Here is a 14115-nt window from a genome sequence, read left to right on the forward strand (position 1 = left end):
TTCTTATTTAGGATGAATTTAGGATTTATTTTCTCCATTATTTTATCTTCTAAACCTTCATTTTCTGTTAATAAAAGGTAAAATGAATTCAATAATGGGGATTTGTTTTTGTTTGTGGAATAGCTGTTGATTACCAGTTAAGGTTAACATGTAGGTAAAGATAGAATTTGCATGTACAGTGAGAGAAAAAATCAAAAGCAGAACTTGAGTTTTCTTTGGGGAATTATTTATACTGCTTATCAAAGGTATTTCGCATTTTTTTCTGAGCCTTTGGGAGTTGTATGAAAGTTCTGTGAATTCCAGTGGAAATAATGCATATTCTAGGATATTGTTTTCTTTGATTGTTTAATCTAATAGTTTTTCCCATAAAATTATTTTACTTATAAGAGAATTGATTGCAGATTGGTCTTCTGGTATAACTTTTTTAGTTAAAACCCATCACACAAAAGTTTCCAGAATACCATGTGCTATGAGTCATAGCCCTCTGATGGTATTTAAACTGACATATGCATGTGAATATGTAATCCTCTTTCAAGGGAAGCAGTTATCCTTCAAAGAAATAAAGAAGCATAAGTATGTGATAATAATATATGTATTATGTCATAATACATATGTTATATATTATATATGTTTTATATTATATAATACATGTATATGTATTATCATATCATATATGATATATAATGCATATACAATATTTAATATGTTATATATAATACACCATCTATAATAAAATAAATCATAATATAATAACCAGATAAGTATATAATAATAATAACTAACATTTATATAGTGCTTTAGGTTTACAAAATCTCTTACATACATTATCTTATTTAAGCCTTACAACAACTATGTGAAGGAGATACTGCAGCTATGCCTATTCCCATTTTGCAGAGGAGCAAAGACTTAGAAATAAAGTCACTTGGTTGTGTTCACAGTAACTCTCAAAGGATGTGTCTGAAGCGAGGTCTTTTACAAATCCCAAGTTCAGCACCTTGGCCACAACTCCATGCTCGATAAATATGCCTACATTTACATAGGCATATATATAGGTATATATGTAGATAGATAGATAGATAGATAGATAGATAGATAGATAGATAGATACTGTGAAAGGCAATTTTGCATAGTGGATAGCATATCAAATCTAAACTCTAATAGTTATCATCTGTGTAACCAAGGACAATTCTTTTAATCTCTCTGAACCTCAGTTTCTTCATCTGTAAAGTGGGAACAATAACTTCTGTAGCATTTACTTCACAGGGTTGTTCTATGGTTCAAATGATATGCACATTGTACAAAACGCACTTTGCAAACCTTCTTCAAGTGTGGTGTAAATGTCAGGTATTCATTTGATTTAATTTGGTTAAAATTCTTAGAATTATGGATTAAAAGATCTTTCAAATTTATCATGTAATTTTCTTCTGAAACAGATTCTTAGAATCTTAGCAATATTTTAAAAATATAATTTTTGTTATGTAATATTCCATGAAAATGATTTTATTACAACATGTAGCTCGATGGCCTGACAAGATGTCTAATTTTGATTTGTAAACTCCACTGACAAATTAAAGTAAATTCTCCTGGAATGTCAGTTGTTTATTTTGTGGAGACAAGTTTGAGGTTCTAGTCTTGCCCTTTCAACTTTTCTTCCACATGCCAACAAAGTTTCAGAAATTTAAAATACTTTAGTTAACCCAAACTAAACTCAGTAAGATATTACCATTCTTGGCTGTGTCCTCTCTGGCTCAAATAGGAATTTCGTAAATGACATTCAAAGGTTATGACCCCCAGTTTCCTGATCTCTGTTGAAGGTGGGACAAAGAGAGGTAGGCATATGGAAGAAAACTGACAAGGATAAAATATGGAAAGGAATTCACTAAAGGGAATTTCCCCTCCTCTAAATATTATTTTTTGTTGTCATGATAAGCAACCTCTCCAGCATCAAATGGCTTCATTTATCAGCTACACAGATACTTATGTCTCCTTTGGAATCTGTCCTATCTACACTGTTAATGGATCTTTGGAAGAGCTATCAACAGTAGAATGCAATGCTGTCATCAGAGAATGGAAAAATTGCACCACATAACCAAATTAAAATGTGGGATCATTAATGGAGAGCTGGAAGGAACCTTAGAAGTTATCTAATCCATTTTGCAGATGTAGAATGTGAAGCCTGATGAAGTAACTTGTCCAAGGTCACACAGGGAGGTAGGAGCAGGGCTGGGAGTGGAATTTGGGCCCTTTGACTTTGAATCCAATTCACTTTCCACTCTGATTTCCATCTGAGACTGGTATCATAAGGTCTTTCCACCCGTTCAATATTTTTTGTAATTCTTTTTTATTGTATTTTCTCCCAAAGATTTTGTTGTATTATAAGGTCTTTCAAGATTTAAGCTTGAATGACCATTATAAGGACAAAGCTTTGGTTTTTGGGAGATTGGAAAAAGAGTAATAATGCTTACTCTTCTGAATTATATGTGATATTTTATCTTTTCTTTGGCATAACATGCTATTGTATATTTTCTTCTTCCCTATGTTTGGATTCTTCAAGTGAAGAATTTCTACTTAAAATCAACAGCTCAGAACTATTAAAAAATAAAAATGAAGCACCATAGTTCTTTATGGATAAGTCCGTGACTCATCACATAAAGAACTTTTAAACTAAAACTTCTAAGCTGTCTCTTAAGTATCATATTTCCTGCTGTTATTGTCCACGTTTGAAATGCAATCTTCACTTATAAGACATGGCAGTCTAGTTAATTGCCAGGGTATACTTACTAGCATTAGTATTTAACAGGTCTATTTACTGGATGTTTGGATACCTGTCTATTATATATTATGATAATAATTGCCCAGTGGGTAATCAATATTTGTTCTACTTTTCATCATAGAGCATGGAATTACACCAGTAACAGTGGGAAACCTGAAGTTTCAAAAATTCCATCTATTGAGGAAATGTCTCTATGGGGTTTCTTTGGTTTTCTTACTTATTTACTTAAAATATATTCACATTTGAGCCAATAACCTTTCCAAAGATCCATAACTATAGGTGAATGCAGAAAAAGCTAGAACAAGAAGTCCCTTAACTGGGCTAAACATACCTAGTTTCTTCAAATGATCAGTCTTCATATCACATGAACTTAAGGCCCTTCACCCCACTGGTTACCCACTTCTGGAAGCTCTCCATCATATTCTTGTTCTTCATAAACTAACATGCCTCCATTGGAACACAACACTATGGGTGAGATCTGATGAGGTAAAGTAGAGTGGGATTATCACCTCCCTATTTCTGAAAGCTGGGGTAGTTAGATGATACAGTCGATAGAGTCCCAGGCCTGAAGTCAGAAAGACTTATCTTCCTCTTTTCAATTTTGGCATCAGATACTTAATGTCTGCGTGACCCTGGGCAAGTCACTTCACCCTGTTTGCCTCAGTTTCCTCATCTTTAAAATGAGTTGGAGAAGGAAGGACAAATCACTCCAGTATCTTTGCCAAGGAAAACCTAATTGGGGTCACTAAGAGTCAGACATGACTGAAATGACTGACAACAGTTCCTGAAAGCTATGCTTCCTTTAGCATAGCCTTCTGTGACCTATTTTTGACATCACATCACCCTGATGCCATATTAGGATTGCAATTCACCAAAATGCTCAGATTTTTTTTTCAGAATATCACCTGTCTAGCCATGCTTCTCATTCTGCCTTCTGGAGCCCAACAGTGTAAGCTTAATCTGCCCTCCACATATTATCCCTGTCAGTACTTGAAGACAGCTAGTATGCTTCCCCTTTCCCTGCAGAGACTATCCATGGCTTGTCAAGTTAATTTTTTTTAATTAAAGTGAACTACTTTGTAAAATCCTTTTGCTCTGAAGACAAATGAAAAGAAATTGGTAAGAACATCTCCATCCCTCTTCTCCAACTCTATATTTCTATTATTTAGATCTCTTATGATGAAAGATCACAAGTGGTTTTTTTTCCATCTTGTGAGAGCACCGTGGTGTAAGGAGATAAAATGTCCACACCCTCTCTCTCAAGATGAATGCTTAAAGGAATGATAATATCATCATCATCATCATCAACATCAATAACTAAGATTTACTTGGTGTTAATGTTATACTATACTAACTTTGCACTAATTCATACAATACTAACTGCCCCACAATTATTTTCTCATTCGATCTTCACAACAACCCTGGGAGATAGGTGCTATTATTATCCTCATTTACAGTTGAGGAAACTGAGGCAGATAGAATTAAATTACTTCCCCAGGGTCATAGGACTAATAAGTGTCTGAGGGCAGATTTGAACTCAGATCTTTCTCACTCCAGGCCCACTTCTGAACTAAGGAGTTGGAAAGGAATAGAATGAGATTTTAACTTAACTCCGCTTAATCATGGCACTCAATATTTACTCAGCAAGCTTTCTGTACCTACTTTATCAGGTTCAAATGAGATAATGTTTGCAAAACAATTTAGAAACAGTGAAAGCTTTTATCTCTAGAATTCTAGCCCTTGTCCTTCCCTTCTCCTCTCCATGGCCATTGATAGGTGCTTCAGTTACTCACAGCACTCCCCCGTAATCCTACTAGCTCGGTATTGTACTCCACTTTTGCTGCCCCTTCAAACAGATGCATACCTTTCCATTTCTAGAACTGTAATCCCATCAGTGCTCTCTTTGGTCTTGGAAGAGGAATGTCAATCTCAACTTGCCACCCTGTGACTTTCTAAACCAAAATATCCTGCTCTGGTCACCACTGTCATTTACGTGTTCTGTCCCCCCAATTATAATGTAAATTCCTCGAGTACATGGACTACCTTATGGTTTTTTGTTTGTTCGTTCGTTTTTTGCAAGGCAATTGAGCAGAGTCACACATCTAGTGACAGGCATCTGAGGTCAGATATGAACTCAGGTCCTCCAGACTCCAGGGCTGGTGCCCTATCCACTGCACCATCTAGCTGCCCCTACTTTCTGCTTTTTATTTGTATTCTCCAAAAGAAGCATTCTTCTTGGCACATAGTAAGCACTTAACGAATGGTTTTTTCACTCATTCGTGTTAATGTTATGTATTCTGTTGTTGTTCGATGCCAATTCAAAAGTTAGAAGAAATGTCTTCTTATATTCATTCTGTATAGCTTTAGATGGTGAATGAGAGCATCCCTACCTCTTTTCCATAAGAGATACACAGTTCCTCTCTAAGAATTATATGAGGATTCTACAGGAAAGAATATACTATTTCCATCAAGAGAAAAGGTTTATTGATTTTATCAGATCAAAGTTTTTTTTTTCCTCCAAGACCTTTGTTCAATGGAAACTATTATTTGAGCACAAGATGGTAGAGCAGGCCTTTTCTGAAAGCAATATCTTAATGGAAATGTTGGCCTTTCCTGACTCTCCTTCTCCTAAGAATTCAAGTAAAAGTCTGTGGTTTATTAACAGACTTAGTCATTTTTTCCCTTAACTGCATATTTCCTCTTCCCTTCAATGACTAGATTAGTCCATCTGTTTACTAAGCACCTACTGAGTGCACAGTACTGTTTAAATAGTTCCCATTCCTGTTACAATATGCTCTGTGAGTCACCCATCTTCAGAGGGCTCACACCAGTCACACTCTTGAACACTAGCATCTCTTTAAGCACCAAACTTAGGAATGTATAAAATCCACCATTTTGTGTCATGAACTTGCTCTTTTACTTAATAATTATCATTACAAGGGGATATTACTTATTCTTACTTTTTAACTTGACATAATCATTTGTGATATTCTGACAAATCCTGGTACTTCAAATAAACCTTAGTCTTTTTTCTAGTAGAACATATGTTTCTTGGAGGCAGGAAATATTTCATTTTCTGTACTGTTAAGCATGGGGCATAGCACATCATGTGTACATAAGAGACACAATTGTTGATTTCATAACTTAACTAATGTAAAAAAGTTAGGAGGGAGAGAATAGGAATGAGAGAACGTGAGAGATGGGAAAAGATAACTATAGCACAATGTCTGCATATACATATATGTGTGTGTACATATACACACATACATGTAAACATACCTAACACATATTCTTTTCAGAGTATTTTTGTAAGTACTTAGAGTTATAGGGTAGGCGAAGGGAGGGTGAAATGCAAATACATTCTTATACAGTTTATCTTACATTCCAAGTCTAAGCTCACTTACTAGAGAGTAAATTGAACTATGGTGCAGTTTATTATGTGTCCCTCAATAACATCTTCCTCCCTCCCTTCCTTCCCTCCCTTCCTTCCCTCCTTCCTTCTCTCTCTCTCTCTCTCTCTCTCTCTCTCTCTCTCTCTCTGTATACACTTGTGTGTGTGTGTGTGTGTGTGTGTGTGTATATATATATATGTGAAACTTCTATTCAAGGGTGATGGATAAAGATAGATAGATTGCAGAGTAGATAGAGCTCAGGACTTTGGACTCAGGAAAACTATGTTCAAATCCTGCCTCAGACATTTATCTGCTGTGTGACTCTGGGCAAGTCACTTAAATTTTCTCAGCCTCAGTTTTGTCTTCTATTAAAATGGAGATAACAAAGAACCCCCAAAGATGTTGTGAGGCTCCAATGAGATAACAAATCCAAAGTGCTTTCCAGAACTTAAAGCACTACATAAATGCCAGCTCTTCTTATTATCATAATTTTTTCCTCTGGTATCAACCACATGACTTCAACAGTCAAACCCAATCCAACAAGTATTTATTAAGTGCACACATTGTGCAAATTACTGAGAAAAGCCAAAGGAACCTGGAAGAATGAAGCTCTCAGAACGTTTTCTCTCCCTCACGCAAATGTAATACTCACATGATAAGGATAAAATAAACATTTTTCCAACTTATAAGCTTTCCAGATGATTGAAGAGCAATATTTAGAGGATTGCCCGAAATACTTTATTACACTTTGTGAACTTGAAAAGACACACAGCACTTTTATTTTTTTCCATTATTATTATTATGTTGTTTATTGATGTTTCAAAGCCAACTCCAGGAGGAAGTTGAAATAAGCTGGCTGCTCTTTACGTAGTATCTTTAGGATAAATGAACCTTCCACAATTTCCTTTTCTCAGATGCCAAAAAATGTTAGCTCCATTTGGCCTAGTACAGATATAAGCAAGCAAGGAAAATCAGGCTTTGATGTAGTGAAAAAGATGGGGCAAATGGCCATTCCTCCACTTTTCCTGTCCTCCCTCACTCTTTCTCCAGACTTGAACTCTGTTTACATCAAAAAATGTAAAGGAATTCATAAAAGTAAAAAGAGCAAGAGCCAATTTTTCTGTACTAGCAAAACTCAACTCTGTATTAAGCTCATGGAGTGTTTGTGCACTGGACTATTGGGTTGTTTTTAGGTTTCTCGTGCCAACAGACTGCTTTCTCAACTGAGAACTGCTCTGCTTTGACCATCTGATGTAAGTGCCTCATGAGTGACCCATTGCCTCATCTAGGGAAGGCATTCTTTATGGAAGCAAAGGAAATGGCCCAGGATTAGTTCATTCATCTTCTATGACAGTGAGTCCCTTTCTCATCCTACAAAAAAGGAATAGAATATTTTATACCCTGTTTAGGCTGCTAAGAGACTTTTTTAAGGGTGATAAGCATCCAGTAATTTAATCTTTAGAAGCTTCAAAGACCTAATGGCTGAGTTAAATCCAACCTAGCTGGACGAGGAAATGTTTTGCCTTTTTGCAGAACTGTACCTCATTTGTCAGCTATGCTACCATGGCTAGGATCAACCTTGTGATGCTGGGCTTGGGGCAGTTGATCCAAACAGCAACCTTGAATTTTGTGTGTCTTACTGTGTCTAATGAGGGGAAGGGACCCCAGTGGAGCTGAGGTGACTCAAACTTGGAAGAAGACTTAGACAAAGTCATGGCTGACACTTCATTTTTTCACCTCCCTAAACTAGACTCCCCAGTGGCTCTCAGACTGTGGGTCATCTTGCTCTGCTCTGCTTTGCTTCCTGCTCAGCCAGCATGAATTTAACTGTCTCTGAGTTGAATCCCTTTGTGCTGTTGCTAGGTGGTTGATGCCCAGCTGCAGAGAAGCAACATCAAGCAAATGAAGGAAAACTTTTTGAACTCCAGCTGCTTGCTATTGAAATGTTGACAGATCCACACAGCTCTTTGCATTTTAATTCTTTAAAAACCCCTGTGGGACTTTTCGTATCCTCTGATAGCTTTTTAAAAAGAAGAAGTCTGCATTGCCTTAATCAGCTATCCATCTTAGGTGAGCTTTGCCAATGGACATTTCCTTTACCTTCTAGGACAGATTTTGTTCATATTCTAGACTGTTGGATTAATGCTTGTGCATGTCAATGTATCCATGAACAGTCCAGTCTGTTTATAATTCATTTAAAAAAACACCTTGAATATGGGCATGAGGTAGAAATGCTTGACAATTGAGATCTTGAAAAATGGAACATGTTACTGGGTTAAAAAAATCAGTTTGCTTAAAATATGGATCACTGTGAAAACAAACTTTCCAGTTGACTAGGGATTTTCACATGTAGAAAGTATTAGAGGATCACGGATAGAGATCTGGAAGAGACATTGGAGGCCATCTTGTCTAATTCCCTCATTTCATAATTGGGGAAACAGCCCCCCAAGGAAGTTAGATGATTTCTTCCAACATCACGCAGGCAGGCAACGGTCAGGTCAACCTAGTAAAGTGAACCTAGGACCTCTGACTTTGAAGCCAACACTTGAAATGATAAATAAGAGTATCGATACCTATAACTGCTAAGGAGGAACTTGAAAGGAGAGATCTATCTCTTTTTTATTTAAAAATCAAAGGTAGGGCCAGTTTTCCAATGCTGTCTTTTTTTTTCTTTCTTGTGGGTTCAACATTTGAACTTATTCCACTACTCCAGAGGGAACCTTTACCTTTTGACACCAATGACCTCATATCACTGTTGAGACTAGGCTCCACACACTTTCTGATTGCATAGGGAGAGTTCAAATCTCATGATTCACTATTCTAGCAATTGGGTTTATTGCTTTTAGCTCACAAGGGGAAACCACAGATTTCTGCCTAAAGGGCCAGAATACAAGTGGGTGGTTTGGCTTACTTTTGGGACTGGAACAATGGAAAATAAGGTTTGGATGTGTTATTTGATTCCATGTTATTCAATCAAAAATATTTTTTCTTTTAGGCTTTCTCTGAGTTGAAAGTAATCATGAGCAGGTACGGGTTTGGAACATTGAAGGGTTGGGAGTAAAATCCTTTCAGTCCCTGAAACACTGACCTATGAATAGTCGGCTAATTAACTGAAATGAGTTCTCTTAAGATGCAAACATTCATACTGACAGTGACTTTTTGCATATTTTCTTCTTAGAAGACTAGCGCAGTATATAGAAAATAACCAATCAGGAAGTTAATAGTTATATATTTTGTTGAGGGCACTCAGTGACATAGCTTTTCATTTAGGAAATACTTCTGAACACTTCATGTGTACAGGGCCCTAAGGAATAAGAAGGATAAGACTCAGTTTGTGGAGCCTCAATAAATACACACTTAGAAAGCATTGACTATGTTCAAGGGAATTGGAGATGCAAAGCTAAAAGGGATAGACTGTCCTCAAGTAGCTTCCACTCTATTGGTGGGTGGTTGAGGTGAGGAGAATGACAATATAATGTATATATGGACTGCATTTGTCTAGCCATATTAGTATCCTTGCGTTGTATCTTCTGTTTTCTGTATCTTGGCACTGACCATTTGCCATATGTCTAATATTCTCTCATCTCTAGCTCTGAAAGTGCCTGTTTTACTTCAGGGATTAGCTCAAGCTCTGCAACCATCTAAGAAGTACCTCCTAGGATCCATGTATTATGCTAAGTGCTATGGACTTAAGTATATACATATGTACATGTACAATACACACATATAAGATACATACATACTTATGTATACTTATACACACATATATTACGCACATATTATGTATAAATATGTATATACCTACATATATGTATATATTTATGTGTGTATGCCAGTATATACATATACATATATGAATGTATATGTGTGTACATTATTGTTCAGTTGTTTTCCAGTCACGTATGATTCTTTATGACCCCATTTGGAGTTTTCTTGGCAGAGAGACGGGAGTGGTTTGCCATTTTCTGCTCCAATTCATTTTATAAATGAAACAACTGAGGCAAGCAGGGTTAAGTGACTTGCCTAGAGTCACATAGCTAGTGTCCGAGGCCAGATGTGAACTCAGGAAGATGAGTCTCCTTGAGTCCAGGCCTGGCACTCTATCCACTGTGCCACCTATCTGCCCATTTGCTTGTGTGTATACATGTATATGTGTATACATACATATATGTATACATGTATATTTATTCTTCCCAGTACTTACATACACGCACGCGCGTGCGCACACACACACACACACATATACATATAAACAGTGGATGTAGCCATAGAGCATGAGAGTTATTAGGTCCTTTGTTTACTGAGAAAGTGAAAGGAACACCTACTGATCTTTACATAGGCTGTCTGGCCCCAGACTGTGTTTCTTAATAATGAATACATACATATACACATGCACATACATTTTTATATAATGGATATATACACAATACATATATGTGTGTGTGTATGTGTATATATATATATATATATATATATATATATATATATATATATATGGTTGTATTTATGTGTGTATGTGGCACAGTACATGGTATATGGGAGGCACTTCTATCTGGTTGTTGAATGATTGATTGATTGATATATAATACAAGGTAAGAAGTGGTCAAGGGAAAGGAGAGATTCAACAAACTGTAAAATTTTTGAGGAGGGAGAGAAAACTTGTAGTTGGAGGTCTTAGGCACTTCACAGAGGGGATAGACCTAAGGCTAAAATCTCATTAGAGAAATATTCACCAGTGAAAAGGCAAATAATAATAGAAGGCAGTAAGTTAATTGATTTTCCTTCTTTCTCCTTAGTGTGGAACCTCAATATATCTATTCTCCTTAGCATCCCTGTCGTTCCCATCTCCTCCTCACCTCTACTTTCCTCCATTAGTTAAATGAGGCCATCTCCAGTCATTCTGACCTATATCTGGCCATTGGACACAGATGGCTGTGGAGGAGAGAGTGAGGCTGCTGATTCTGCACAGCCCTCCCTCACTTAAATCCAATTCACTTGCAAGACATGGCATCACCTTCTTCTGAAAAGGAGGACAAACAACATTTGTTTAAGGGCTCTGCAAGTATTTCTAGGGCCCAAGTAGTACCAAATTCCTAAGTATGGCCCCATGGGAAAGTATAGGAAAGGACAGATAGGGACGTGATTGCAAAGGAAACACTGACAAAGACTTGAGGACAGAATGGTACATTTGAAAGAACTTGGCCTGGACCAAGTCAAGAGACAGGGATCATAGGATCATAGACTTAGAGCTGCAAGAGATTTTAGAGTCCATTGAGGCCACACTACTCATTTGATAAATGAAGCAACTGAGGTCAAAAACCAAGTTACTTGCTCAGGACCATATAGTTAATAAATGGTCAAAGCAGGTTTTGAACTTGGGTCTTCCTGACTCCAAGCCTAACACTCTATACTCTGTATAACCTGGGTGTCTGAGGCTCTGGTCCTATTTCTGTCACAGATTTGGAGTATGGCTTCAGGCAAGACTTTTCACTTTCTTGGCTCAGAGTTTCCTTCCCACAAAATGGTTATCTTCAACATTCCTTCTAGGTCTAAATTCCTATGATTCTATGAAGACACATTAGATATGGTGGATGAGAGAGAAGAGTTAATAGAGATACCCAAAATATCCATGCTAGGAGACTGGAAAAATGTTGATATCATCAATGAAAAAGGGAAAGTAGCCCTGGATACTAGTCTTGTCAAGGACAGGAAGAGAGCTATTATCTATTTTTCTTTCTTTAACAATATGCTACAATGACATCTGCTGCCACTTTAAGAATGTGGACCCAGCAATCTTTTTCTCCTTCCCACAACCAGGGTTTGTCTCCAGTTGCTACAGCATATTTCTCAGGCCTAGTTCTCAGATTCCAGTGAAGTCACCACCCACAAAGTATTGTCTGTGGAAGCTGGGTGTTTGGCAGCGGCCTTGTGAAAGAAGGCCCAAGCCCAAACCATAAGAGACATGTCAGCAAACAGTTTAACTTCCTTTTTGCCATGTGGGTGACCAGAGCAACAGGAAGTCTGGTTTTTATTGAAACCTCATGCAAAGTCAGTTCTCAAAATTTGCTTTAATTGGGGAGAAAAAGAGGTCCAGATCCAAGGTGAACTCTAAGCACAGAAGAACTAGCTCATAAAGGTCAGAGTTGAGAAGAGCAGTGAAACAAGGGTGGAAGGAAAGCTGAGGGAGCAGGAAAGAGGCAGAAGAAGTGTCAACAATGAACATGATTTGTTTGTGATGGAAAAAAATCTTCTTTGTATCACAGGGAAAAATTTGGATAGAGAAAGAGGAGAAAAACATTTTGTTCTGACAGCTTTTTAAATAAATATTGGAAGTGGTGAAAATCTGAACATGAAAACCAGGAAAATTTCTGCTGTGGAAATTAAAACATGGTAAAATTATTCTGAATATGAAGTTTATATTGTTAATGGGGAACCAGACTCTGACACAATGAAGGAATGAAACTGGTGTTCCCTATGATCCTTCTTTGAAATGACCAGGACAACCTGTTCTTATGGACACTTTTCTGAATTCACTTCCAGCTTTATACCCCTATGATTCCCAATGATTAATGTTTATATCTGCTAGATCAATATGTCCTCAGTGGCTGGTATTGTTATTACTAATGGCTATTCCCATTTGGGAATTGATGATTAGTTAAGTGATGATTAGTTAAGGTGCCTTGTAATGAGATGACACAGAGCTCCTAAATAGCAAAGTTGGGATTTCAGCCCTGGTGGTTTGATTGCTAGTGGCTAGACCAACATTCTTTCCACCCTACCAAGCAGCTTGCAATGATGGTTGACATAAGCATGACCTAGCGTGCTCTGTCTACCATCTGCAGACAGCCAAGACATTTATCTGATAACTTTCCAGTATATGTAACTTGTCTCAGTGGGATGGCTAAATAATAAACTAGAATCCCAAAATTCATCTTAATTTGGATCCTTGGACAAGTCAGTCACTTAGCTCCTCTGAGTTTGCTCCTCCTTTAAAAATATGAGCTAAAATTTAGATGATATCAATCTATTTCCATGTAATTAATGCAGAAAATAACTAATATCAATTATGCATTATTACAATTATAGAGTACTAAATAATATTAATTAGTGGCAATAATAATATTAATAAATATCTAGAATTTATACAATTCTTTAAAGTTTTCAAAGTGCTTTACAAAATACTTCATTTTATGTTGACAACAACCGTGGGGTGTAGGTGATATTATCATCCCTATTTTACAAATGATGAAATCCAGGACAAGAAATGTTTAAGTAACTTGCACAGGAGCATACAGCTAGCAAGTATCTGAGGAAGGATTGGAACTCAAGTTTTTCTTACCTTAGTTACAGAGCTCTATCCATTGTGCAACCTAGCTGCTTCAAAATAGTAAAGGCACATCGAGTAAACATGTTAAAATTGGGTAGTCATAATTTCCTCTGAATTTCTCCCTTTTTATGCCAAACTAATCTCTGATTCATTTTCTTGGTGTATATGCATAGACTTTTCTATACTGGCAGAAAACAGGACCTATTTTTGTTTACATTTAGCTGATGCCTTTTATTTTTACATCACATAGACATTTCCATTTAAGCAAAGGAGAAGAAACTACGTAAAACTATGTGATAAAAGTCATATCTAACCACATGCAATATTCTACACTCATAGTCTACATCCCACTACTCCAGTGAAACAAGGGATATACATTTCTTTCCTTGGAGCCAAAGCTTCATTTGGGGATTTTATTATGATTACTTTCCTGTAAACATTTGTATACCTTACTGTCCTTTATCTGCTTATCTCAGTCTGCCTCAGTTCATATAAGTCTTCCCATGCTGCATTCCTCGTATTTATCATTTTTGTGGCACAGTGATAGCACTTTTCTGTATGCTACAATTTGTTTAACTCCTCAAAGAATACTCACTTCGTTTCCAGTTCTTCGCTCCCACAAA

At 36.8% G+C, this 14115-nt stretch overlaps 1 protein-coding gene across 1 annotated transcript in view; it reads left to right on the forward strand.

The window, feature by feature from the left end:
• The window catches only part of MALRD1 (MAM and LDL receptor class A domain containing 1), a gene marked incomplete at its 5' end in the record, with an annotated part of 881642 nt that overhangs the window by 786386 nt on the left and 81141 nt on the right, over positions 1 to 14115 (forward strand). The gene's annotated exons all lie outside the window — the stretch shown is intronic.

Source organism: Trichosurus vulpecula, chromosome 5, assembly GCF_011100635.1.
Source record: "Trichosurus vulpecula isolate mTriVul1 chromosome 5, mTriVul1.pri, whole genome shotgun sequence".
Classification (NCBI taxonomy): Eukaryota; Metazoa; Chordata; class Mammalia; order Diprotodontia; family Phalangeridae; genus Trichosurus; species Trichosurus vulpecula.